The sequence below is a fragment of the Rhinolophus ferrumequinum genome, chromosome 9, assembly GCF_004115265.2.
Source record: "Rhinolophus ferrumequinum isolate MPI-CBG mRhiFer1 chromosome 9, mRhiFer1_v1.p, whole genome shotgun sequence".
Lineage (NCBI taxonomy): Eukaryota > Metazoa > Chordata > Mammalia > Chiroptera > Rhinolophidae > Rhinolophus > Rhinolophus ferrumequinum.
The window spans coordinates 89,853,572-89,881,289 of record NC_046292.1 but is presented as its reverse complement, the minus strand read 5'-3'; the positions used below and the strand labels follow the sequence as shown (position 1 = coordinate 89,881,289).

Below are 27,718 nucleotides of genomic sequence, written 5' to 3'. Positions count from 1 at the left end.
TGTCTCGTGTTGGAATAAGGGTAATGGTGGCCACATAAAATGAGCTCAGGAGCCTTCCCTCCTCTTGGATTTTTTGGAATAGTTTGAGGAGAATAGATGATAATTCTTTTTTTGAATGTTTAGTAAAATTCACCGGTTAAGCCATCTGGTCCAGGACTTTTGTTTGTTGGGAGCTTGTTGATTACTGATTTAATTTCATTAGCAGTATTCAGTCTGTTCAGATTTTCTGTTTCTTTTTTATTCAGCCGTGAAAAATTGTATGCTTCTAGGCATTTATCCATTTCTTTCAGATTGCCCAATTTGTTGGTGTATAGTGGCTTGTAATATATTCTTAATCTTTTTTTGTATTTCTGTGGTATCCATTGTCACTTCTCTCTTTCATTTCTGCTTTTATTTGGGTTCTCTCTTTTTTTCTTGATGAGTCTGGTTAAAGTTTTGTCAACTTGATTCTTGGTTTCATTGATTTTTTATATTTTTTTAGCCTCTATTTCATTTATTTCTGCTCTCATCTTTATTAGTTATTTCCTTATACTCACTTTGGTCTTTTTTTTTTTTTGCAGTTCTCCTAAGTGTAAAGTTAGACTATTTGATATTTTTCTTGTTTCTTGAGGTAGGTCTACATTGCTATGAATGTCCTTCATAGGACTGCTTTTGCTCTGTCTCATAGATTTTGGGTCACTGTGTTTTCATTTTCAGTTGTCTCAATATATCCTTGATTTCTTCCTTGATCTCATTGTTAACCCATTCATTACTCAGTAGCATATTATTTAGCCTCCATGTGTTTGTGTTTTTTCAGTTTTTTTCTTGTAATTGATTTCTAGTTTCATACCATTGTGGTCAGAGAAGATGCTTATATGATTTTAATCTTCTTAAATTTATTGATACTTTTGTGGCTGAACATGTTGTCTACCTTGGAACATGTTCCATGCGCACTTGAAAAGAATGTATACTGTACTGCCCTGGTGTGAAATACTCTAAAAATATCAATTATATCCATCTGGTCTAGTGTGTCATTTAAGGCTGCTGTTTCCTTGTTGACTTTCTGTTTGGAAGATCTATCCATTCGTGTCAGTGGGGTGTTCAAGTTCCCTATTATGATTGTCTTACTATTGATCTCTGCCTTAATGTTGGTCAATATTTGTTTATATATTTAAGTGCTCCTACATTGGGTGCATAGATGTTTACTAGGGTGATGTCCTCTTTTGGATTGATCCCTTTATATTATGTAATATCCTTTGTCTGTTATTATAGTCTTTGTTTTAAAGTCTATTTTTTCCAATTTAAGAATTGCTACCCTAGGTTTTTTCTCATCCATTTGCATAAAATATCTTTTTCCCTCCCTTTACTTTCAGTCTATGTGTGTCTTTCATCCTAAGGTGGGCTTCTTGTAGATAGAATATGCATGGATCTTGGTCTTATCCATTCAGCTACTCTATGTCTTTTGATTGCAGCATTTAGTCCACTTACATTTAAAATAATAATTGACAGGTACATACATAGTTATTGCCATTTTATGATTCATATTTTTTATCTTCATTTGTGTTTTTCTTTCCTTTTTCTTAAAGAAGTCCTTTTAACATTTCTTGTAATACTGGCTTGGTGGTAATGAGCTCCTTTAGTTCTTTCTTGTCTGGGAAGCTTATTTTCTCCCCTTCAATTTTAAATAAAAACCTTGCTGGGTAGAGTAGTCTTGGTTTTCAGGCCCTTGTTTTTCATCACTTTGAATAATTCCTGCCACTCCCTGCTGGCCTGCAAGGTTTCTGTTGAGAAATCAGCTGACAGTCTTATGGGTGTTCTCTTGTAAGTTACTAGTTGCCTTTCTCTTGCTGAGGATTCTTTGTCTCTAACCTTTGCCATTTTAATTATGTGTCTTGGTGTGAGCCTATTTGGGTTTATCTTGTTTGGGCCTCTCAGTGCTTCCTGGGCTTGTATGTCTTATTTCTTTCACCAGGTTAGGGGAGTTTTCAGTTCAAATTATTCTAAATCCCATGCTCTCTCTCTTCTTCTTCTGGTACTCCAATGATGAGAATGCTGTTATGCTTGATGTCGTCCCACAGGTCCTTTTATTTTTTTAAATTCCTTTTCTTTTTGTTGTTCTGATTAGGTGTTTTCTGCTACCTTATCTTCTAAATCGCTGATTCAGTCCTCTGCTTCATCTAATCTGTTGATTCCTTCTAGTGTATTCTTCATTTCAGTTATCGAAATTCAGTTCTTTATTTCTAACTGGTTCTTTTTTATGGTTACTATATTGGTTTTATGGTTTCTATATCCTAAGTCCTTCTTTATGCTAATTATCTCTTTGTTAAAATTGTAAGTTCCTTAAACATTCTTATAATCAGTGTTTTAGACTCTCTCTGGTAGGTTGGTTGCCTCCATTTCATTTAGTTCTTTTTCTGGAGGTTTCTCCTATTCTTTTATTTGGGACATGTTTGTTTCCTCATTCTGGCTGCCTCTCTCTGTTTGCTTCTATGTGTTGCATAGATCTGTGTCAGTCTTTGCTGGGTCGACATATGTAGTATGTGTCCTGTGTTGTCCAATCGTGCAGTCTCCCTGGTCTCCTGTGTATGTGTTCCAGGAGTGTCCCTTGAGTGTGTCATGTGTGTCCTCCTGCTGTAGTTTAGCCTTGACTGTTTTTGGCATGTCAGTGGGTGGGATTAACTCCCAGGCTGACTGACTGTGTTGGCTATGCCCACAGTGTATGAGGTGCTTTGTAGGGGGATTCGCCCCAGCAGGCTCTTGTACCTGTTGAGACCACCTTTTGGGTGTGCCACTTGTGGGGTTAACCAGATAGTGCTCTGGTGTGGTCTGAAGCTGGCCTCTCAGTGTGCTGTTTTTGGTTTCTCTTGGGAGGGACTCCTATGCCAATTTCAGCCGTGCCTGTGACTGGGCTGCTGTTACCTGATAGGAACTACAAAGCTATATGTGGTCAGTTGCTGCCTGTCCTAGACATGGAGGTGTGTGTAGGTGGCCTCACTGTGAACTGTGGCTGGCTGCCACCAATATGAGGCCTGGGACAGCTTAGCAGAAGGCCCAGCGTCCCCTACACCTGTTGCCATCTGGTGGCTGCCCTTAAGTCTCAGCCACTGAAAAAGCCTCCTTAGGTGCACAGAATGGGTTGGTTGAGCAGGTGAGAGTGCCTTTGGTGATGCAGCACTAGCTGGGTGGGACATGGTCCCAGGAGTCACAAGGCATAGCCGGTGGTTTTTATAAGGTTCATGCAGATTCAGTTCTTGTGCTAGTGCCTGGCCTATGACCACTTTGCAAAATGCCCTGCTACCACTCACCTTGGACCAGAAATCCCTAAGAGCTTCCTAAGAGAGGCTGAGGCGGAAGTTGTGGCTCACTGTCCACCAGCAAGTGTTCCTTTAGGCAGTCTGCTGCTGTAAAAGTCTTCCGTAATTTGTGGGGTGGGGCTGGCCACCCAGTCACTGAGAGTGCCCATGGCAATGCAGCTCTAGGTAAGACAGGTGGGATTCCAGGGAGCTAGTGTATGGGCAGTCGTTTTTACAAAGTTAATGCAGTTTCGGTTCTTGCACCGGTGCCTAGCCTGTGACCACTTTGCAAAAATGCCCTGAGAACATTACGGCCAGCCACTGCTCATCTGAGGCCCACAGGTCCCCGAGAGCCACCCAAGAGTGTCTGTGGTGCAGACTGTGGCTCACTGACCACCACCAAAATTTCCCAAGGCTGACGCAGGCCATCTGCTGCTGCAAAAGGCTTCTGAAACTGTGGGTAGGGGCTGGCCACTCAGGAGCCGAGAGTGCACCAGGCGATGCAGTACTAGCTGGGTGGGGTACAGACCCAGGGTGTCACCAAGGTGGTGCCCACACAATTTTACCAGACCAATGCAGTCTCAGATTTAGCCCTTTGAGGGAGGGTTCAACATAGAAAAGATGGCACCATCCTGTAGACTAAATGTGAGGCAGGCTCCACACAAAGATAATGGCTACTGTCCCTCCAGCCCTCCTCACCTGGAAGCCACACAACTCAGTCTTTCCTCATATGGTTCTGGCACCTATCGAGTTGCCACTCCTCCACCAGAGACCAGGTGTTTGCATGTGATTTCTATGTGCAGGCCCATTCAGAGGATGTCTGGGTTTCCAGCCACTTTCCATCTCACCAGGACAGACGGACAGAGTCCTTGCTGATTTTCACTGCCTAATGTTGTGGGGACTCCTCTTCCCAGCACAGGACCCTTGGGCTGGGGAGCCCCGTGTGGGGCTGGGGACCCCCCTCTTCCAGGGGGACCTCTGCCTCCAAGGTGTCCCTCCTGGTATCCAACCACTATCTGTGGGTTCGGGTTCAGCCCATTTTGCATGTCCACCCCTCCTACCAGTCTCGATGTGACTGCTTCCTTATATCCTTAGTTATAAGTGTTCTGTTCTGTTAGTCATCAGATGATTCTTTAGGTTGATTGTTCTATAATTGTTACTTTGTTGTGATCCGGGGATGCAGTGGGCATAGCATTTACCTAATACACCATCTTGGACCCACTCTGAGGTAGGTCCATTTTTAAAAGATACAAAAAATAATCTCAGAAAAGATTTTAGATTATTTCTCAAAATACAGTCAGATCATAAGGGAGGAATGGAAAAAGAAATCTAATTAAATGTCTCATCTTACTTGAGAGTTGGAGGTTAGATACTTATTAATTCTCAACATTGGTAGAAAGATGTATTTCAAATATGAACAGTAAAAATTTAAGTGCAAGAGATAACAAAATAAACCATAATCAATGAAGTTTTACAGGCCAAGGCAAAAAATAATTAAGAAACCTTAAAAAATGAAAAACATAAAAAGTCAGAAATAAGAAGAAACATAATTATCACAATAAATGTATTAGAATTAAATGAGAATAAAACAAGTTCAGTCCCTCAAATATTATTTATTCACTTAAAAAATAAAAAAATGGAGTGACCAAATTAAGATGTCATTTGAGATAGTAAAAGTTTTTATTATAGTGTTCACATGCATTCAATTGGCTTTAGAAATTGTATGAATAAACGATAATTGGTCATTACACAAATATGTATGTTAATTAATTTTAAAATAAATAAGTAGCCATCTCTGTAATGGTTTATACTTTCCTTTATCAGACCCTGAACAGGATTTTCTTTAAGAGAATAGTACATCCAACACTGGTAGAGTATCAGGTTAGTTTTTGTAGTTCCAGCTTTTAGTTGTTTTTAGTCTCTCCAGGATACAGAAATTCTATCGTGTTTATTAAAACCTTGTGAAATGGTCATTGGTATTACCTCCACGCCCTACCCCCCATCTTTTCAATAGATGAGGAAACTGAGGGTCAGAAAGGAGCTGGTGAGTCAAGCTTCAAACATTCACACCCCAACTGACCCATGGCCAACATTCAACCACTAGGCTATCCCTGATACCACAGTCCACGTGACATATCTACTATGCAATACAAAAACCATATAAAAGCTAGAAACTAAGTAAAATTATAACCATGCCCTCTATTTTCCCTTACTCTTGGAAGATTTCTATTTAGGTATGTTTGCAATGTGAGTCAATCTCTGGTGTAAGACTACATGAATAAGAAAAAAAACACGCTTTGGTCCTTTGCTGCCCTCTTATGGAAGATGTACACAAATACACAAAAATCCCGAATCAGTAACTTGTCTCACTTTGTCATAACTAAACTATTTCAGGTGTTTCTAGCTTTAAGCAATAGATGAGTTTCTAAAATAATGCAACTAGTAAATAAGAGGTCATTCATGAATGTTTGTAGAATTGAACTGAATGTTTTAACCACTGAATCTCTAATATGTACTAGGAGCTTGATTTTATAAGAATCCTATGATAAATGACTTAGTCAGTTAAATGACTAAACACCTTCCAATTTAATCTTTGTGGTATATAGATTGGCATATATCATGTTTACTTAAAATTATAAAATTGCACCATGTAGCAAATTTATTCACAATAAATAAATACAATTTATGAAGTACACAAAAATCTAAAATTTTCAGTTGAATCACTTGTTTCAAGCACCTTTGCTTCATTTTAAAGCCCAAATCTAACAAACAGTCAAAGTGAATGGTTCAAATTTCTTCTCATTTTCTGCTCTTTGTTTAGTCTCTGTTGGTCGTGACCACAATCTACCTCAAGAGAGACTAAGTGTCTTGAACTCTGCAAGAGATAGGCATGATCAATGCTCAACAAAATTTATGAAGAACAGCATTGCTTGAAGTTTTAATGTAGTTAAATAGTTATCACCCTAGCTATTTCCTCAGACTGATAAGGCTGTTAATGATTATACTAGACATTAAAGCTTATAATCTTATGACTTCAAAACAGTGAGGGATTTTTGTAGCTCAATGGTGAAGGTAATTATTTTGTAGCTCAATGGTGAAGGTAATTAATTCATGGATAATCCAAAATCATGAATAATCTTATACAACGAAAATTATCCAGGCTTTCTACTGGAATTAAGTGTTTAAATCCTTTGAATTGGACCTCCTCTGTCCCTCTTCACCAGTACTGTGCACATCACTGAGTTGTGTGATGTATATCATTTCTACATGTTGGGTAGCCACCAATTTCAAACACACACACACACACACACACACACACACACACACACAGTGTACTCACCATAAATATTTCCTGATCTCTCCAGTAACTCCATCACAACAACCCACTGTGAGTTCTTCAAGACCTTTGCTATTTATATCTGCCTTCCCACTCTCAATGGTATCATACTAGTCCAGGCTCATATTCTTATATTCATTCCTCAAATACTGTATTTCTTAAGCACTACATGCAAGTATTGTTAGGAGCTAGATACAGACTGATAAACAAAAGAGACATGGTCTGATCTCATGTAACTTACAGTCTGGAAAGAGAAAACAGACACCCAACAAATATCCAAATAAATATACTGACAGTTTGATAAGGTTTGATTAGGGAAAGTAACAGGATATTTTAAGAAAGAGTTATAGGAAAGATAGGTCCTAATTTATATTAGGACCAGAGAGAAGTCTGTTGTTTGGAGAAGAACCTCTCTGGAACTCACATTTAAGTCAATACCTAAAGAATAAGTTGCAGTAACCAAGCAGACGAATAGCAAAACTCCTAAGTTTTAAGAGAAGAAAAACCTTGGCATATTTTAGGATTAACATAAGGACAGTGTGGATGGAAAATGAGACTGGAAAATAGAGCCTAAAAGAGCCATGTTAAGAAGTTTGATTTCATTCAAAGTACCACAGTAGCATTAAACGGTTTCAAGCAGGAATGTGACATGATCTAATCCATGCTTTTAAAAGCTTACTCCACTTTCTGGGTACAATATGATTTGGAGCACAGCAAAGGAAGAATTGGAGAAATCATAATGGAATCATAAGGGAGGCAACTGCAGGAGTTCCATCAAGATACAGGCTTGGGTTTAGGTGGTTACAATGGAATTATTAATAGAAAGAAAATAGATGAATTTAATATATTTTAAAGGTAAAATTAATAAAAATTGATGATGGACTAGATGTAGACTGGTTTGAGCAACTCATGAATGGTGGTATCTTATATACTGAAATAACCAAGACAGACAGAGCCACTTTAGTGGGGGGGGAGGGAATGAGAATTCAGTTTTAGGCATGATTAAGATTTCTGGAAGATATACAAGTAAATATGTCAAGTAATCAGTACATAAATGACAAGTAATGAAATGGATGATATCACTTAAAGAGATCACAGAGTAAGAAAAGAGACTCAAGATTAAGTACCTCATACCTGTTAGAATGGCTATTATCAAAAAGACAAAAAATAACAAGTGTTGGTGAGGATGTAGAGAGAGGATGTGAAGAAAAGCGAACCCTCGTACACTATTGGTTGGATTTTAAATTGGTGCAGCCACTATGGAAAATAGTATGGAAATTCCTTAAAAACTTAAGAATAGAACTACAATATAATCCAGAAATTACTCTTCTGGAAATTTATCAAAAAAATGTGAAAACACTAGTTCAAAAAAATAAATGTGCCTCTATGTTCATAGCAGCATTATTTATGATAGCCAAGATATGAAAAGAAAACAACTTAAGTATCCACTGACATGTAAACGGACAAAGAAGATGTGGCGCGCACATGCACGCGCGCGCACACACACACACACACACACACACACACACAAGGTCTGACAATTATGTTTGCAAACTTACCACTGTGCGCTTACATTGGCAGCACTGTACAAACAGTTCGGTAATAATCTTGGTATATCAGTGTCTCACAGCTGTGTTTGTGTCGATGTGTGGTGGTGTCTTCTTGAGTGGAATTAATTATTGTCGTTTTGTGTGCTGTCTCCAGAATGTCTGAGCTTGAATTAGAACAATGAACGTAACATTAAATTTCTTGTTCAACTTGGCAAGAGTGGAAGTGAAATCAGGGACATGTTAGTCCAAGTTTATGGGGATAATGCCATGAATAGAAAATGGCAGTGTACAAATGGATTAAATGTTTTTCTGAGGGGGGAGAACATATCACTGACGAAGAGAGATCAGGGCCGCCAGTAACGAGAAGAACTGACTAAAACATTGCAAAAATTTGTCAAATTGTGCATCAAAATTGTCGGCTGACTGTGGGAAGCATAGCAGACTAAGTAAACATCGATAGAGAAACAAGAAAATCTTAACTGAAAATGTTGGCATGTGAAAGGTGTGTGCAAAAATGGTCCTGAAGGAGCTCACCAATGAACAAAAACAAAGGACAGTCGAAGTTTGCCAAGACCTTTTGGAGAGGCAAGACGATGTTTTGGGCCAAGTTATCACTGGTGATAAAACATGGGTGTACCAAATATGACTGAAACAAAGCATCAAAGTGCACAATGGAAGTCAGCCAACTGTCCATGACCAAAAAAGTTCCATCAAATCAAGAGTCAAAATGTTGCTAACCTTTTTTGATATCAGACGGATTATTCATTATGAATTTCTACCAAGTGGACAAAGAGTTAACCAAGTTTATTATTTGGAAGTGCTGAAAAGGCTGCGTGAAAAAGTTAGACAAAAACGACCTGAACTTTTAGCCAACAATTCATGGCTCTTGCATTGCAACAATGCACCAGCTCACATGGCACTGTCAGTGAGGGAGTTTTTAGTCAGCAAACAAATAGCTCACCAGTGAACAAAAACAAAGGAGAGTCGAAGTTTGCCAAGACCTTTTGGAGAGGCCCTCCCTGTATTGGAACACCCTCCCTATTCACCTGATCTGGCCCCCAGTGGCTTCTTTCTTTACCCAAAGATAAAGGAAATATTGAAAGGAGGACATTTTGATGACATTCAGGACATCAAGGGTAATACGACGACAGCTCTGATGGACATTCCAGAAAAAGAGTTCCAAAATTGCTTTGCAGGGTGAACAAGGCACTGGCGTCAGGTGCATAGATTCTCAAGGGGAGTACTTTGAAGGTGACCATAGTGATATTCAGCAATGAAGTATATAGCACTTTTTCTAGAATGAATTTGTGAACATAATTGTCAGACCTTTGTATATTCGTTTCAGACAAAGCTGGGAACAAAAATTATCAAAGACAAAGAGGTGCATTACATAACGATAAAGGAATCGATCCCCCAATACGCTGCAACAGCCCTTAATGTGTATGCACCTAATAACAGAGCATTATGATATATGATGCAAAAACTGATAGAACTGCAAGGAAAAATCAATGAAACCACTATTTCAGTTGAAGACTTCAACACACTTCTGTCAGTAATTGACAAATCCACAAGTCAGAACATCGGTAAGGATATAGTTGAGCTAAACATCACTATTAATCAACTGGATCTAATTGACAGACTACAATTTATTCTAGTCTATCCTAGTATTTACAGAATATGTTATTCAACAATAGCAGTATACACATTCTACTCAAGATCATATGGAACATTCACCAAAATAGACCACAATCCAGACCATAAAACACACCTTAGCAAATTTAAGAATAGAAATCATAGAGAATATGCTCTTACGCCACAATAAAATACAACTAAAAATAAAGATAGCTGGAAAATCTAAACATATTTAAAGATTAAATTATTTATGGGTCAAAGAAGAAGTTTCAAGAGAAATTTAAAAATATTTTTAACTAAATGAAAATGAAAATACAACTTATCAACATTGTGGGATGCAGCAAAAACAATGCTTAGAGGGAAATTTATAGCACTGAATGCATAAATTAGAAAAGAATAAACGACTATAATCAATAATCTAAGTTCCACCTTATAAAACTGTAGAGAGAAGAGGAATATAAGGCAAAAGGAAGCAGAATTAAAAATAATAAAATACTAGAGTACAATAAATGAAACTGAAAACAGGAAATCAATAGAGAAAAACCAATGAAACCAAAATCTGGTTATTTGAGAAGATTAATAAATCAGTAAGTTGATACACCTCCAGCCCGTCTAAATAAAAAAGAGAGAAGTCACAAATACTAATATCAGAAATTCAATTGTCCCAGCACCATTTATTGTATTACAGAATTGTACACCTGAAATCTATGTAACTTTACAAACAATTGTCACCCCAATAAACTTTAATTAAAAAAAAAAGAAATTCAAGAGGGGCCCTTATTAATAATCCATGGACATTAAAAAGATAATAAAGGAATATTGTGAATAACTCCATACCCACAAATTTGATAACTTAGATGAAATGGATCAATTCCTTAAAAGACACAAATGACCATCATTCACACAAGGACAAATATATAATCTGAATATGCCTATGTCTACTACAGAAATTGAATCAATAATTAACAACCTTCCAAAAAAGAAAGCACCAGGTCCAGAGGATTTCACTACTGAATTCTACCAAACATTGAAGGGAAAAAAATGATACTAAGTCTCTACAATCTCTTCCAGAAAATCGATCAGATGGAAAAGTTCTTAAATCATTCTATTATCTATTACCCTTATACCGAAACTAAACACACTACAAGAAAGGAAAATTATAGACCAATATCCCTCATGAACATGGATGCAAAATTCCACAACAATATTAGCAAGTCAAATCCAACAATGTGTAAAAAAAATTATAAACAATAACTAAGTGGAATTTATACCAAGTATGCAAAGCTGGTTCAACATTCAAAAATCAATTAGTGCCACATCAACAAGCTAAAGAAGAAAAATCGTATCAAATATTGATCAAAGATCTGAACAGACACCTCACCAAAAAAGAAACAGGTAAAAAATAATCATATGAAAAGATGCTTAACATCATGCCATTAGGTAATTGCAAATTTAAACAACAATGAGCTACCACTACACACCTATTAAAATAGCTAAAATCCAAAAACTAACAATACCAAAATCTGGTGAGGATGTGGAGCAACAGAAACTCTCATTCATTGCTGGCAGGAATGCAAAATATTACAGCCACTTTGAAAGACAGTTTGGAAGTTTCTTACAAAGCTAAACATAATCTCTTTTTTTTTTTTCCAGTTTTTTGAGATATGATTGATATAACATTGTGTATGTTTAAGGTGTGCAACATAATGATTTGATGCATACTGCAAAATGATTGCCACAATAAGTTAACACAACCATCACATCACAGTTACAATTTTTTTGTGTGAGTAGTGAGAACTTTTAAAATCTGTTAGTAACTTTCAAGTATACAATACAATATTGTTACCATATTTTGCCACGCATATAGCGCTCCCATGTATAATGTACGCCCATGTTTTTGGTCCAAACTTTCAGGGGAAAAAATGTTTCTTTTTAATTCAAATTTTTGTTTACACTACGGACTTGTTTTTTTGTATTATAAAGGAATTTTAGCATTTATTTTTTAACGTATTATGGTACAAGAAATTTTATGTAACAAATAATTACAAAACACAAGAACAGATACAAGGTACAAGAAACTTTACATACTGGTAACAAATTTACAATATTTATGCATCATAGAAGGCCAAGAACTCTTCATCATTGTAAGTTCATCATAAGTTCAACAAAACCGATTGTCGTACTCCAGGGTATTATTTTGCATATGGATATTGTTATTGATTTCTAGAGTTACACTTTTAACTCATAAACATAAATGAAAGAATTAAAAACATTTATATAAATATGGAATTAGTTCTGGCCATGTATAATGCACATTCTTATTTTTCCTTCACAAAGTTGGGCAACAATGTGTGCATTACACCCAGCAAAATTCGGTTAACTATGGATAACATGCTGTACAGAGTATCTCCAAAACTTATTCATCTTATAACTGGAAGCTTGTACTCTGACTACCTTCACCCACTTCCCCCATCTCCCACTGCCCATCCCACCATAGTCTTATTGTATGTTATAGACTGAATCGTGTCCTCCCAAAATTCATATGTTGAAGCCTTACCCCCAAAGTGACTGTATTTGGTGATAGGGCTTTTAGGTGGAAATTAAGATAAGCTGAGGTCTTAAAGGTGGGGCTCTACTCTGATAGGATTATTGTCTTTATAATAAGAGAAAGAGACACCAGCAATTTCTGTCTTGGGAACACACACAGAGAAAAGGTCATGTGAAGGCAAGGCTGGAAGCGAGGCCTTACCATAACCAAATTTTTCCACACCTTGATCTTGATCTTCTTGCTACCAGACTCCAAGAAAATAAATTTTTGTTGTTTAAGTCACCCAGTTTGTAGTATCTTGTTATGGTAGCTGAGTTGACTAATATGATCCAGTAATTGTCCTCCTACATATTTACCCAATTGAACTAAGTTATGACTATACAATAACCTGCACATAAATATTTTATAGCAGCTTTATTTAGAACTGGCAAAAATCGCAGTCAAGATGTCCCTCAATAAATGAATGGATAAACCACAGTATATCCAAAGGAATATTATTCAGCAATAACTACTAAGCTCCCTTCTCCCTCATAAAAAAAGACATTTAAGAAACTTAAGTACATATTGCGGAATAAAAGAAGCAAATCTAGAAAGGCTACATACTGTATGATTCCAAATACATGATATTCTAGAAAAGATAAAACTATTAAGACAGTAAAAAGATCAGTGGTTGGCAGGTGTTCGGGGGGCGGGGGGAGGAAAGAAGGGATGAATAGGTGGAGCACAGGAGGTTTTTAGAGTAATGAAACTAGTACATATGATCTGATGGTAGATACATGACATTAAACATTTGTCAAAATCCATAGAACTGTAAGATGCAAAGAGTGAACCTTAGTGTAAACTATGGACTTCAATTAATAATGTATCAATATGGGGGGTGAAGATAGGGGAAGAATGTGGGAACTCTTTGTATTGTCTGCTCAATTTTTCTGTAAATTTAAAGCTGTTCTAGAAAATAATGTCTATTAATTTTAAAAATCTTATGGGTTCGAAAGGAAAGAGTAAAAGTGTCTATTTGCAAACAAGATGATTATATATAGGAAATGCTCAAAAATCTGGAGGAAAACTACTAGAAATAATAAATGAGTTTAACAAAGTTGCAAGATATAAACTATATTCAAAAATCATTTAAATTCCATATATGGCAGTAAAGAATTGTAAACTGGTATTTAACAAATACCGTGGAACAAAGAAATGTGAAGCATGAAAGGACAAATTTAACAAAATATGTGTAAGACTTGTACACTGAAAACTAGAAAATACTGCTCAGAACAATTTTAAAAGATCTAAATAAATAAAGATCTATATCTGAATTTAAAGACTTGGTACAAGGGCGGGTTTTTTTAGCAACTTTATTATTTTTTAATTATTATTTTTTAAAATTACAGTTGACATCCAATAATATTTTGTATTAGTTTCAGGTACACGGCATAGTGGTTAGACATTTATATAATTTAAGAAGAGATCCTCCTGACTACTCCAGTACCCACCTGGCACTATACATAGTTATTACTATATTATTGACTATATTCCCTGTACTGTACTTTACATCCCCATGACTATTTTGTAACTACCAATTTGTAGTTCTTAATCCCTTCACCTTTGTCACCCAGCTGCCCCTATCCTCCTCCCATGTGGCAACCCTCAGTTTGTTCTCTGTATCAATGAGTTTGTTTCTGTTTTGTTTATTCATTTATTCTGTTCTTTACATTGCACATATGAACTCATATGGTATTTGTCTATCTCAGTCTGACTTATTTCACTTAGCATAATACCTTCTATATCCAACCATGTTGTCACAAATGGTAATATTTCATTGTATATATGTACCACGTCTTTTTTATCCAATCATCTATTGATGGGCACTTAGATTGCTTCCAAATCTTGGCCATTGTAAACAGTGCTGCAGCAAACATAGGGGTGCATATGTCTTTTTAAAGTGTGTTTTGGATTTCTCCAGATAAATACCCAGAAGTGGGAATACCCAGAAGTGGGATTGCTGGGTCATAAGGTACTTCTTCTTTTTTTTTTTTTTAAATTGGGGAATATTGGGGAACAGTGTGTTTCTCCAGGGCCCATCAGTTCCAAATCGTTGTCCTTCAATCTAGTTGTGGAGGGTGCAGCTCAGCTCCAAGTTCAGTCGCCGTTTTCAATCTTTAGTTGCAGGGGACGCAGCCCACCATTCAATGCAGGAATTGAACCAGCAACCTTGTTGTTGAGAGCTCGCACTCTAACCAACCAACTGAGCCATCCGGCTGCTTCTCCAGCAGCTCAGCGACAGCTCATCAGCAGCTCATTGTCTTCAATCTAGTTGTGGAGGGCGCAGCTCACTGACCCACGTGGAACTCAAAATGGCAACTCTGTTGTTCAGAGCTCACACTCTAACCAACTGAGCCATCCAGTCACCCTATTTTTAAATTTTTGAGGAAACCTCCATAATGTTTTCCAGAGTGGCTGCACCATTTGCAATCCCACCAATAGTGCACAAGTGTCCCATTTTCTCCACATTCTTGCCAACACTTATTTGTTGATTTATTGATGATAGCCATTCTGCCACGTGTGAGGTGATACCTCATTGAGGTTTTAATTTGCATTTCTCTGTCCATGTTTTAATTGAACTGTTGGGTTTTTTGGTGTTGAGTTGTAAGAGTTCTTTATAATTTTCGATATTAACCCCTTATTAGATGTATCATGGGCAAATATCTTCTTCCATTCAGTAGGTTGGAAGACTCGATATTGTTAACATGTCAGTTCTTTCCAAACTGAACTACAGATTCAGCAAAATTCCAATAAAAATCACAGGAGGATCTTTTGAAAAATCAATAAACATCCTTCTGTGTTTTCTGGTCAGACATGTAAAGTACTTTGAAGTTGTCATTCCCGTCCTCACAAAAAAAGAGCTAAACCAACTGAAAATCAATAACTCTTCTTTGATACATCAAAGAATTGAGGTCACAGGGCAAACTGCTGCCCCCAAACCCAGAAAAACAGACAGACAAAGAATCACAGCTTACTGGGAACAAAAGCCTAGGAGCAGAAACTGACAGTTGGAGACAATATTGGAACCCCTTAAATTAATTATTGAATTGCTAGAGGCTTAGTGTGGAGACGCTTGAGAATTAAAATACCCAAGGGGACCCATTCTTAGGGGGAAATCCCACACTTACATGAGTTTTACCTCCAAGAGTCTTACCACTGTAAAGGTCAGAGAAAAATCGCCATGTGCTTCTAAGACAGGGATTGGGAAAGGAACCTTATAAAAATGCACCCAGAGTATTTTGTTCTTGTTAACAAGGTCTGCCCTCAAGTACTTCACCAGAGCCTAAATGACCTAAGGGGAGGAAAATTACTCCATCCTCTTGTAGCCGTTGATGTCAGGGGAAGGGAAATACCCAAATAAGGATCACTAAAAGACCTAACCATAGGACCTACAATGCTTCCCCTCCACCATACATTACCAATAAAGCTCCCATATAATCACAGGGGTTTATAGTTAAAATAACAGTAAGTCTCAGGACCTATTTAAGGAGTCTCTAGGAATATTCAAAAATAACGGGACACAAAAACAAAGATACTAGATGAAATTTTAACCTCTGACACCACAGCTACAGCAAACAGTAAATAAAGACTAACTTTTAGCCAGATGAACATAAAAACCTCATACTAAAGGCCTATCTATTATGGCTTTCAACAAAAAAATTTAAGGCATGCTAAAAGGCAAAAGGCACAATCTGAAGAGATAAAGCAAGCATCAAAACCCAACTCAGATATGGCAGGGAATTTAGAATTATTAGATCAGAAATTTAAAATAACTATCATTAATATGCTAAGGACTACAATGGGAAAAGCAGACAACATGCAAAGACAGATAATGTAAGTAGGGAGATAGAACATTACAAAAGAATCAAAAAGAAATTCTAGAAATCAAAAACACTGTAAAACAAATGAAGAATGGATGGGCTCATGAATAGAATGGACAAGGCGAAGAAAAGAATCAGGAGCTTGAAGACAGATCAGTACAAACTTATGAAACAAAAATGTAAAGAGAAGAAAGGATGAAAGAAAATAAAATATCCAAAAACTGAGACAATTACAAGAGGTATAGCACATGTATAAGGAAACTTCCAGGAAGAAAAGAAAAAGTAACAGAAGAAATATTTGAAATCATAGTAACTGAAAACTTTCCAACATTAATGACAGACACCAAACCACAGATCCAGGAACCTCAGAGAAACAAGAGGCAGGAAAAATACCAAAATATATACACTTACGCATATCATATTCAAACTGCAGAAAATCAAAGAGAATCTCTTGAGAGAAGCTTGAGAAAAAGAATACCCTACCTATAACAAACCAAGGATATGAATTATTTCAGATTTCTCATCAGAAACCATGCAAACATAGAGTAAAATATTTTAAATGTTAAAAAACAAACAAACAAAAAAAAACCCATTCCAACCCAGAATTCTGTATCCAGCAAGATTATCCTTCAAAAGTTACAAGGCTCAAACTCCTATGTCCAAACAGGGAAAGCAGGTAATAGAGTTTACTCAGGGTAAGAATTTTAGGAGAAAGGAGCTAGGGAAGGCAGAGCAACAAGGGAATTGAGTACATAATCAAGAAAGAGTAAGTGAAATAATGTAACATGGAATCTAAACATGGCAAGAAAAGGAGCAGAAAAAGAGAAAAAAATGGAGGGATCACAATGAGGTTGAAAAATGCTTATACTGGTTATGGCTGGAAATGGATATTTGAATTACTGAGTTTGGAAGAGAAGCTGGTCCAGAGGGTAACTTTGTGAGTAGGTGACCAAAGTTAAGTAAGTAAAAAGACATTGGAGGAGATGTGGCTATAGTGTTAGAATTTGGGGTAGCAAGGCTCTGTTTTGTTTTGTTTTCCCTTTCTTTTTTCCAAATTTCTTTAATGGGATAATTAGAAGAAATAAAGTAATTTATTATTATATCTACTGTAATTACTCACCCTTTCAAGCCTAAAATAGTCTAACTTTTTTCCACTATATTTACCTTTTGAACCAGAATTAAATTTTGCTTAATATAACAACTAACCAGTTACCTTATAGCTAAGTAGAATTTGCTATGTTTAAACAAGGAAGACATGCAAGACTTTTAATGAAATTGAATGTATAAAAAAAGTGAAGGCAAATGGTGCAGCCACTGTGGAAAACAGTTTGACAGTTACACTTACACACACACACACACACACACACACACACACACAAATTAAATATAGAATTACTATATGAACCAGGAATTCTGCTCTTAGTATATATACAAAAGGATTGAAAGCAGGGACTCAAGTAGGTATTTCTATAACAGTGTTCATAGCAGCATTATTCACCATAGCCAAAAGGTGGAAACAACCCAAGTGTCCAATAATGGATGAATAGAAAAACTGTGGTGTATATACACCCAGTGGAATACTATTCAGCCATAAAAAGGAATGAAATGTTTATGTATGCTACAAAATGGATGGACTTTGAAGACATTATACTAAGTAAAATAAATCAGACACAGAAGGACAAATATTGTATGATTCCACTTATGTAAGATAGCTAGAATAGGCAAATTCATAGAGATGAAAAGCAGAACAAAGGTAATTAGGGAGTGGGGGAGGAGAAAGGGAGACTTATTGTTTAATGGGAAAAGAGTTTATGTTGGGGATGATGAAAAGGTTTTGGGTATAAATAGTGGTGATGAGTACACAGCATTGTGAATATAATTAATGCCACTGAATTGTATACGTACAAATGGTTAAGATATTATGTTATGCATATTTTACCACAATAAAACAAAACTGTTTTTAAAAGGAGGGAGAAATAGTTTCTCATACAAAGAAAACTGACAAATAGATTCTAAAATTTATGTGGGAATGAAAATGGAAAGGACCCAGAATAGCCAACTAATGTTGAAAAAAGGAACAAAGTTGGAGGACTTACACTACCTGTTTTCAAAACTTACTATAAAACTACAGTAAGAATAAACACACTGATCATTAAAACAAAACAGACAGTTCAAAAATATACCCAGGCATATATGGCCATTTGATTTCTTAGCACGAGGCCCAAGGTAATTCAATGGTGTTGAAACAACTGGTTGTCCATATGATGAAAAGAAAAAGAAAAAAGAATCTTGACTCATCTCATCTTACCATATAATGAAAAACATCACCTCAACAAGCTAAAATTACACAATGTCTAAAGTAAGACATTTTTAAAAAAAAAAAAAAACTGTTTCTTTTAACTGAAAATATATTTCTTCTGTAAGGAACTCTGTGTTATTATAGATTTCAAGAAAAATGGAATGAGTCATATATTGTTAACATTAATGTGACTTTAGAAGAGCATTGAAACAAAAGGTTTGAAGGCAGCCCAAGCAGTTTAAATAAAATGATCTCCTAAAAGCAGTCAACTGTATTCAGTAATGCTTTTTAAGTTCTCAAAGATCTTCATAATTTGATTTATTTTAAGCAAAGTCTAGAGAAGTTAAATTATTATTTTAAAAGTCTGTTAAATATGTATTTACCTAAAATCTATTATCAACCACCTTTTTAAATCAAATATTAAATCACAGAGCTAAAAGTAACAAAATTCCCAAGAATGATATGAGGTGTGATCACAAAATTCGGTGAATGTTTAAATAAAAAAAAATTATTACAATAAAAGACACACTGCCATTAATCCCCCTCAAAATACTGCCCCTCACTTCAAACACACCTATCCCATCGTTCTTGCCACTTTCTGAAGCAGTTTTTGAAGTCCTCTTTCATGAGTGTCTTTAGTTGTGCTGTCATGGCTACCTCAATGTCCTGAATTAATTCAAAACATTTACCTTTCATGGTTAAAGAGCCAGAAGTCGCATGGTGCCAGATCCGGTGAATAAGGTGGATGAGGACACACTGTAATGTTTTGTTTTGTTTTTCACAGATTTTACTGGGGAAGGGGAACAGGACTTTATTGGGGAACAGTGTGTACTTCCAGGATTTTTTCCAAGTCAAGTTGTTGTCCTTTCAATCATAGTTGTGGAGGGCGCAGTTCAGCTCCAGGTCCAGTTGCCATTGTTAGTTGCACGGGGCGCAGCCCACCATCCCTTTCGGGAGTTGAGGAGTCAAACCGGCAACACTGTGGTTGGGAGCCCGCGCTCCAACCAACTGATTCATCTGGCACTGGCCCATGTGGGAATCGAACCAGCAGCCTTTGGCGTTAGGAGCACGGAGCTCCAACCACCTGAGCCACCGGGCCGGCCCTGTAATGTTTTTATTTGACAGAAATTGCCATATACCAGAAGCAATTTGTGACACGAAGCATTGTCATGATGGAGGATGATGTAAAGACACTCACAAAAGAGGACTTCCAGAACTGCTTCAGAAAGTGGCAAGAAGGATGGGATAAGTGTGTTCGAAGCGAGGAGGAGTATTTTGAGGGGGATTAATGGCAATGTGCCTCTTCCTGTAATAACTTTTTAAAAATTTAAACATTCACTTTTTTAATAACATTTAAAAGACAAGAAAAAAGATCAGTAAGAAAACTACATCACTAAGAAGATAAAAGATCAGACTTGTTTTTTTCCTCTATAAATTACCAACTCAAGGACAGTACAAATTAATTAAAGATGTGGGCAGTTCTATTCCCTCTTTCATGTTTTCTGAAAATCTAATTATATAAAAAATTGATACGTATAATAGCTTAACAGTGAAAAAGAGACAAAATTATAGCTGTGCTGGACCATTCGATAGGAATAGTATGCTGCTAAGTTTTTAAATTGGTAAGTAGAAATACAGGTTCCCTTGTAAAAGCATTTCTTAGGACCCAAAATTGCTGTAATTCACACAGAAAAATTGGAAGTTATTTAAAACTAATTATTCTTAAAACCCTTTTAATTAATACAGAATATTGCAGGCCACTGCAAAGGATGGGAAAGAAAAGAGAACTAAGGGCAATGTCTTCAAATTCTGTCTCTACCACTTACTAGCAATGCAAACTTGGGAAAATTACCTAATCTCTCTGTTCTGCAGATATTTTCAACTGTAGAATGAAGATAATATTGTCTTCTACACAGATTTATTATGAAGATTAAATGAACTAATATGTGTAAAGCACACTTACAGTGTCTAGCACATAAATCATAAGTGATAGTCATTGTCATTACAATATTATTATTTTACTGGAAAATGCTAGGGGAAAACAGATTTTTCAAAATTAGGTACACGAAGTGGTTAGAAAGGTTAGATTGGAGTCTGACTGCAATTCTGTCAGCTGACTACTGACAGCTTTCAAGCCCACTGCTCTTTCCCCTTGCCTCACATCTGAGCATGCTAACATGTAGTAAAGTCCAAACGCTGCCTACTTTTGGTGCAAGTTTACATCACACAAGCACAGCCCAGATATGGGAACCCCACCCTCTAACCACCAGAAACACCCCAAGACAGTCTCCTGCCTGTTCTGTTAAGTCATTTGCAGATCAGGTTAGGAGTCAGCCCTGCTCTCCTCAGAAAGCCTCACTATGTGAATAAACTTTTCCATACCCACTTGGTATGTTTGTAATGTCATCAGTCTCAACATGGAATCAAATTCTGCGTGGGGTCCATCTTCCTTCTGTGCAACGTTTTCCAAAGAGAGAGGAACTAATCCAAACAAAAAGTTAATTATATAGAAAGGGTTGAAGGATGTTATGAGAAATTCAAAAAGTCAACTGAAAGATTCTGTGTGAGACACATATTATGGTATTAAATGTGCTTATGAAAAAAAATGTGCTTATGAGTATCTGAAAAGTAACTATTAAAATAAATATTTCAAAACCTTCTAAAATATGTTAGTAGCAATAAAGTGAAAAATAATTAACAGGGTCTGCGTTTCTGCATTTTCATAGGCCTCAGGATGCTATCAAAATATTCATAAAATATACTGATTAAAGGCAAGAAAGTATATGGTTGGGGGAGGGGTTCTGTACTCCTATTTCTAAATCCAAGTTCCATTTTTAAAATAGTAATGTGGAATATTTTAATTAAAAAAAAAATTAAATAGCTTTTGTATTTCGTCTAAGTTGTGCTCTTTACTGGTTCTACCCAAATTTTAAATGACAAAAAAATAACCTACATAAGTGTCATATTAGATCTAAAAAATAATTTTTAAAGGAAAAACCCAGGAAAAAAAGGATTGGAAAAAAATATAGAAAAATGTTAACAGAAACTATTTCTTGGTGGTAGAATTATACGTAACTTATTTTTCTTTTCATAGTTTTTCATAATTCCTAGATTGTCTATTAATAGCAAGTCACTTACATATCCAGGCAGTTTTGTTGCTGTTGTTATTTTGTTTCATTTTCTTCACATTCAGTGTACAAATGTGAATAGGAATTGTGGGCACGGGCATTGAGATGCTTGGGAATCTCAGGCCAATTTTTATCTGTCTAAAAAAAAGCACAGGAACATACATATTTACATGATCTATAATCTTCAAAATGATTATGAAGACCAACCGGAAATATTTTAATTCTGTGAATTATAGTTAGTACAGATATAATTCAAATCTGTATTTACAGATCAATCAATATACACTAATATCATAATGTCTAAGTAGGCACAAAATAACTTAAGGAAGCAATGACAGAAACTGATGGTACGCTTTCCCAAAGCACAAAAATGGCATGTGTCCTGGAAGTTTTGATTGTACCCTCCTTGGTCTTGAGGACATTTATAATACATAGCCATCCAGCATTTATTTACTACTTTGGATTCACTACTATTGGGTTATAAATTTTAAATTATGCTTAATTCCCTCTCGTTTTATGCTTAATCCCCTCATTTGTGACAACATGGATGTACCTAGAGGGTATTAGGCAAAGTGAAATAAGTCAGACAGAGAAAGGCAAATACCATGTGATCTAACTTATATGTGGAATCTAAAGAACAGAATAAATGAACAAACAAAACAGAAACACACTCAGATACAAAGAACAAACTGAGGGTTGCCAGGGTGAAAAAGCTGAAGGGATTAAGAAATACAAATTGTTAGTTACAAAATAGTCACAGGGATATAAAGTACAGCATAGAGAATACAGTCAATAATATTATAATAACTATGTATGGTGCCAGGTGGTTACTAGGCTTATTGGTGGTATCACCTTATAAATTATCGAAATGTCTAACCACTATGCTGTATGCCTGTATACCTGAAAGTAATATAAAATAATAATGAATATAAACTGTAATTGAAAAATAAAAAATTTTTTAATAAAATTGATTTAGAACACATGAATAAAAGTGTGTGTATGTGTGTGTGCGCGCGTGTGTGTGTTGTGTATACAGTTGGGCCTATAACATATAGAAATTTAACATATTTGCTAATAACAATACAGAAGAGGTGGATAGGAGCAAAGCTGTATTGAGCTAAAAAAAAATTATTCCAGATGGTTACTTGAATCCACAAGAAGAAGAAATGAAGAGTACTAGAAATAATAAATAAGGTTAATATAACAATTGCTATAAATATGTAGTGCTCTCCTTTCTTTAAAAGATATAATCATTATAACAATGGATTGTTGGGTTTGTAACATTTATAGATACAATATATATAACAATTATATCACAAAAAGCAGGGAAATTGAATAAAGTTATATTGGAGTAAGTTTTTAATCCCATTGGTATTAAGTTACTATTAATTTGAAGCTGATTCTAGATGGTTAAGATGTATATGGCAAGTCCTAGAGCAACCGCCAAGGAAATAAATTTTTTAAAAGTAAAAAAAATCATTAAAGAAATTAACCTGTTACATTAAAAAATATTCACTTAATGCAAAAGAAAGCAGTAAAGGAGGGATAGAGAACAAAAAAAGATGAGACGTATAGAAAACAAAAAGTAAAACGGGAGACATAAATCCAACTATATCAGTAACATTGAACATAAATGGAGTACACAACCTAATAAAAAAGGTAGACCACAGAATAGACTAAAAACAAAAGACACAACTATACGCTGTCTACAAGAGAAACACTTTAGATTTAATGGCACAAATCATGCAAGCAGCAACCATAAAAAAGTTGGAATGGCTTTAAAATAATGAAGTTTAAAATTTTTAAAAATATTACTAGAGAAAAAGAAGGACATTTTGTAGTAAGTATCAATCCAATAGGAAGATATCACATTTATAAACATGTATGCACATAATAACAAGAACCAAAAAACATGTAGCAAGAACTCACAGAAATGAAGGGATAAATGGACAATTCAACAATAATTGAAGTCTTTAAGACCCCACTTTCAATTAGGCATCTAAGACCCTGAAATGTAATATGACTGAACAGAACTCGTATTCTAGCCTCCCCCCTCCCACTTAAAATCTGCTCCTCCTTCAGTCTCTCTCTGTAATTGGACATTACACCTATCCATTGCTCAAGCCAAAAACCTTTACATCTCTCTCACGCCCCACATCCAATCAATCTGTGAATTCTACAGCTTGTCCTTCCAAAATATATCCAGAATCCAACCACTTTTTCCCACTTCCACCCTGGTCTAAACCACCACCATCACTCACCAGGATTACAGAATAACACTAATTTGGATTCCACCTTTCCTCCTCTGGTCCCCGGCAGTCTATCTGCATACAGCAGCAAAGCAAACCTTCTAAAACAAATTAAATGTCTTTCCTCTACTGACTTACTCTACTCTGTACAGTAAATTGTAAATGAAATCCAAATCCTACGAGATCCCTTTCCAGCTTTACTTCCTACTTCTTTAATCACCGTATTTTCTTCACACTGACCTCTTTCCTGTCCTCAGCAAGTTATTAAAGTGAGTTTATAATGCAGTACTATTTTTAAAAATATCACTAATATATGTATAAATGTATAAAAAGTGAGAAAGAATAAGCCCTATTATAAAATGTGAGTAAAAAGTTATCTATAGGTAATAAGATTACAATTTTCAATTTTTCTTATTGTAAAAAAGATTTCTAACTTATGTATTATTTATGCTTTTATGTATTACTATGTAATAAAATATATGAAAAGCTGTGTATAAAATCTCTTACATCCAGTGTTGATAGAATTTGACTATATACAAATTCTTGAAATAAACCGTATGGGACACAGAAAATAAACTAATGAAAACAAAAACAAAACTTTTCCTATTAGACATAGCTAGTATTAACCAACATATGCTCCAAGCACTTTGATTATTTCATTTAATTCTCGTAATAACCCTATGTGATGAGGACTTGTTCCTCATGTGCAAAAAATGAGGCTCCTAATGGTATAATAAGTTCTTTCAAGTTGCAGAGCAAGTGGTAAAGCCCAGGTCTACCTGACTTGAATGTTCTAAATACTATTCTAGATACTGCCTCATCATAGTCATTTACAATAGTGCAAAACCGAAAGGACATCCAGTAATAAAGGAAAGGGATATCACATAGTTATAAAATGTTTACTAAAACTAGAATTACGTAAAAATTGATGGCATGTTACATGAAAAAGCAAACTATCACATTATATACATTAGTACAAGAAAATCTAATATTTCATATGGAAGTAAAACTAAAATAAGCCAGTAAGTTAATGTTGGTTCAGTTTGGGTAATGGAACTGAGTGGTTTTTGTTTCCTTTTGCTTTGTCGTATTTTCCAGATTTTGATGAACACATCAGAACTGTTTTAAAACAAAAAAACAAAATTAATTTTCATGGAACAAAGGAAAAAGTTCTTGTTTTGTAATGAAGGAAAAAAACTCTGTCTTCCCAAACAGCTACCGTGTTTCCCGGAAAATAAGACCTAGCCGGACCATCAGCTCTAATGCGTCTTTTGGAGCAAAAATTAATATAAGACCCGGTCTTATTTTGCTATAAGACTGGATGTTATATAATACAATATAAGGCCGGGTCTTATATTAATTTTTGCTCCAAAAGACGCATTAGAGCTGATGGTCCGGCTAGGTCTTATTTTCTGGGAAACACAGTAGTAATTCCAAGTGTAGATTTAAACTAGATAAAACCTTAAGTATTATTGAAAAGATAATCTACATTCTTTTGACATCTGGGGACCCTCCATGTGCAATTTTCTTCAAAGGATTTTATGGTACTCTATTTTTGTTTGTAGCCTACGTTATAATGAGCCTATTAACAGCTTAACTGGATTGAAGATGACAGCGTAATTTAGTTTAATAATCCCTTTCCACGGGAGGAACATAATTCAAAGATATTTCCAAACTATTTCTGTAATGTGTATCTGTATTAAAGTAACAATACTTAAAAAGCAAAGATGGTAAGCAAAAGTCGAAATGTTCAAAAAATGCATGCTTGTCCCCAAAACCTTGTCCCGGGCCATTAACTTTTCTGATACTGTTTAGTGGTAAGGCGGCAAGCCCTTGGCTTTCACAAGACTGCTGCAGAAGAGTCGACCCCGGCTCTACCGAATGCGGCCTCTGCGGGGTTCAACAGAGTGTGTTAGGGACGCGGAGCCTGGCAGGACCGACGGGCCTCTCCATCTACTTACTAGGCGGGTCTGCCGGCTGGCCGGCCGACTCCAGAAAACCGCCTCGACTGTAATGGCGGTTATAGCGCCGAGGGGGAGCGAGGCTGAAGAGAGCGGGCTCAGGGCGCGAGGGAGCGGATTCCTCGAGTGGGCGGTGTGGACGCTGACCAGAAGCACTCAGCTCTCAGCCCAGCTCCGCGGTTTCCGGGCCTGGAGTGGCCCTGACTGGGAACTACCACTCGCTTCAGGTCCGCCTAGCCCTTTCCTCCGACGCTCGCACGCTCTTACGCACGCACGCGACTCCCGGGTCGAGCGCCCACCGAGGCCCCGCCCCTCCAGGGAACTGCTACAGCGGGCGTGTTCAGCCGCTAAGCTGCGCCTCTGGCGCTCGTCCTACGAAATGGCCCCTGCCAGGGCAGCATTCTGGAGCAAAGGTCCTCAAAGAAGCCGAGGGAAAGCAGCAAGAATGAAACACTGGGCTTCAAGTTTGAAAATGGAAAGTTGGGCTTAAGTCTGTCGCTAATAAATGCTTGCTGAATGATTAAAGTTGTAAGTGCATGCCTGCTTTAACTCCACCTTCAAAAAACGCTATTCTTCCAAAATTACAATAGCAACATAGTGCGTATGTGTGTGTGTGCTTTATGTATTGACTGGCTCCGTCTCCTGGCAATCCTGTGAATGAATGATTTCCATAAACATCCTGTCCTCAATAGCCCTGTTCAGCTCCTATAGACTCATACCTATGGTTTCTTTATGGAGTCAATCCATCTCATACTTGCTCTTCATCTTTTACTGCTGCCTTCTATTTTCCCCAGCATTACTGTCTTTTCCAAAGAACCCTGCCTTCTCATGATGTGCCCAAAGTAGGACAGCTTCAGTTTTGTCATATTTGCCTCCAGAGATGTTTCAGGCTTAATTTGCTCTAGGACTCACCAGTTCGTATTTCTGGCTGTCCAGGGTGTCTGAAGTTTCTGGTGAATCCTTCACAAGTCCCCTTCCTACTGTACTCCAAACTGGTAGTACCTTGCAAGCCAATTTGGTGAGAAAATTTTAAAGGAAATATTTTGCCAGTATTATTTTCTGAAACTTTATTTTTACTATGTTCTTTCTTTAAAAATTTCAATAGTTTGTCCAAATCTAAACTTTAGCCAGTCATAATCTGGTTTCAACCCTGAACAACCTTAGCGACTATTTCCCCCATCTATGCTTCCCCATATTCAGTGTGCTTAGTTTAATCTTCACATTAAGCGTACTGTCAAGAGTCGTAGAGGAGGGAAGATAATACGGTTGAAGAAATTGAGCTAGGCCTATGTGCTCTCCACTAGTCAGCAACAAGAAAGAGACTACAGCCTCTGGACCTTGAGAAAAATAAGACATTTCTGGATGCCAATCCAGTGGTCTTTTCATTCCCATTACTCAAAAAAATATCAAAGAGCTCTGTCCTCAATAAGTAAACGCTAAACAAATGACATTTCAGTGGGAAGCAGCATGGTAAGAAGGAAAGAGCACACACTCAGGAATTAGATTTTAGTTCAAAACCTGCGTTCCCACTTAAAACTGAGTCATCACAAGCAAGTTATCTTACTTCTTCACACCAGTTTGCTAGGCTTCCTTTGCCTAAAAGTATATTATTCAATTTTATATCCAATATGAGATGTCTTATAAGTTTGCATTTATTTCCAAGAAGAGATCTGTAATAGGTTTATAGTAAACACACTATGGTCGTTTAATTTTAAAATTGTTTAAAAATAATTTACGAATGTTTTGTTATTTTAATAACATTAGAGCTCTTCTTGACACAATGACACATAGCCTTGCCTTCATGGGGACAGATAATATAATAAATGGTAAATACAAGGCTGAATTCATAATACTTTTGAACAATTATATAGGGATGAGAATC

At 36.4% G+C, this 27,718-nt stretch overlaps 1 long non-coding RNA gene across 1 annotated transcript in view; it reads right to left on the bottom strand.

The window, feature by feature from the left end:
• The window catches only part of LOC117027466 (uncharacterized), a 102,862-nt gene extending 76,794 nt beyond the window's left edge, over positions 1–26,068 (bottom strand). The window contains exons 1-2 of the long non-coding RNA XR_004423929.1: positions 25,837–26,068; positions 23,888–23,976 (exon numbers count right to left, since the gene is read on the bottom strand). This is a non-coding gene — a long non-coding RNA (uncharacterized LOC117027466). The remainder of the gene's footprint in view (positions 1–23,887; positions 23,977–25,836) is intronic.
• Positions 26,069–27,718: the final 1,650 nt, after the last annotated feature.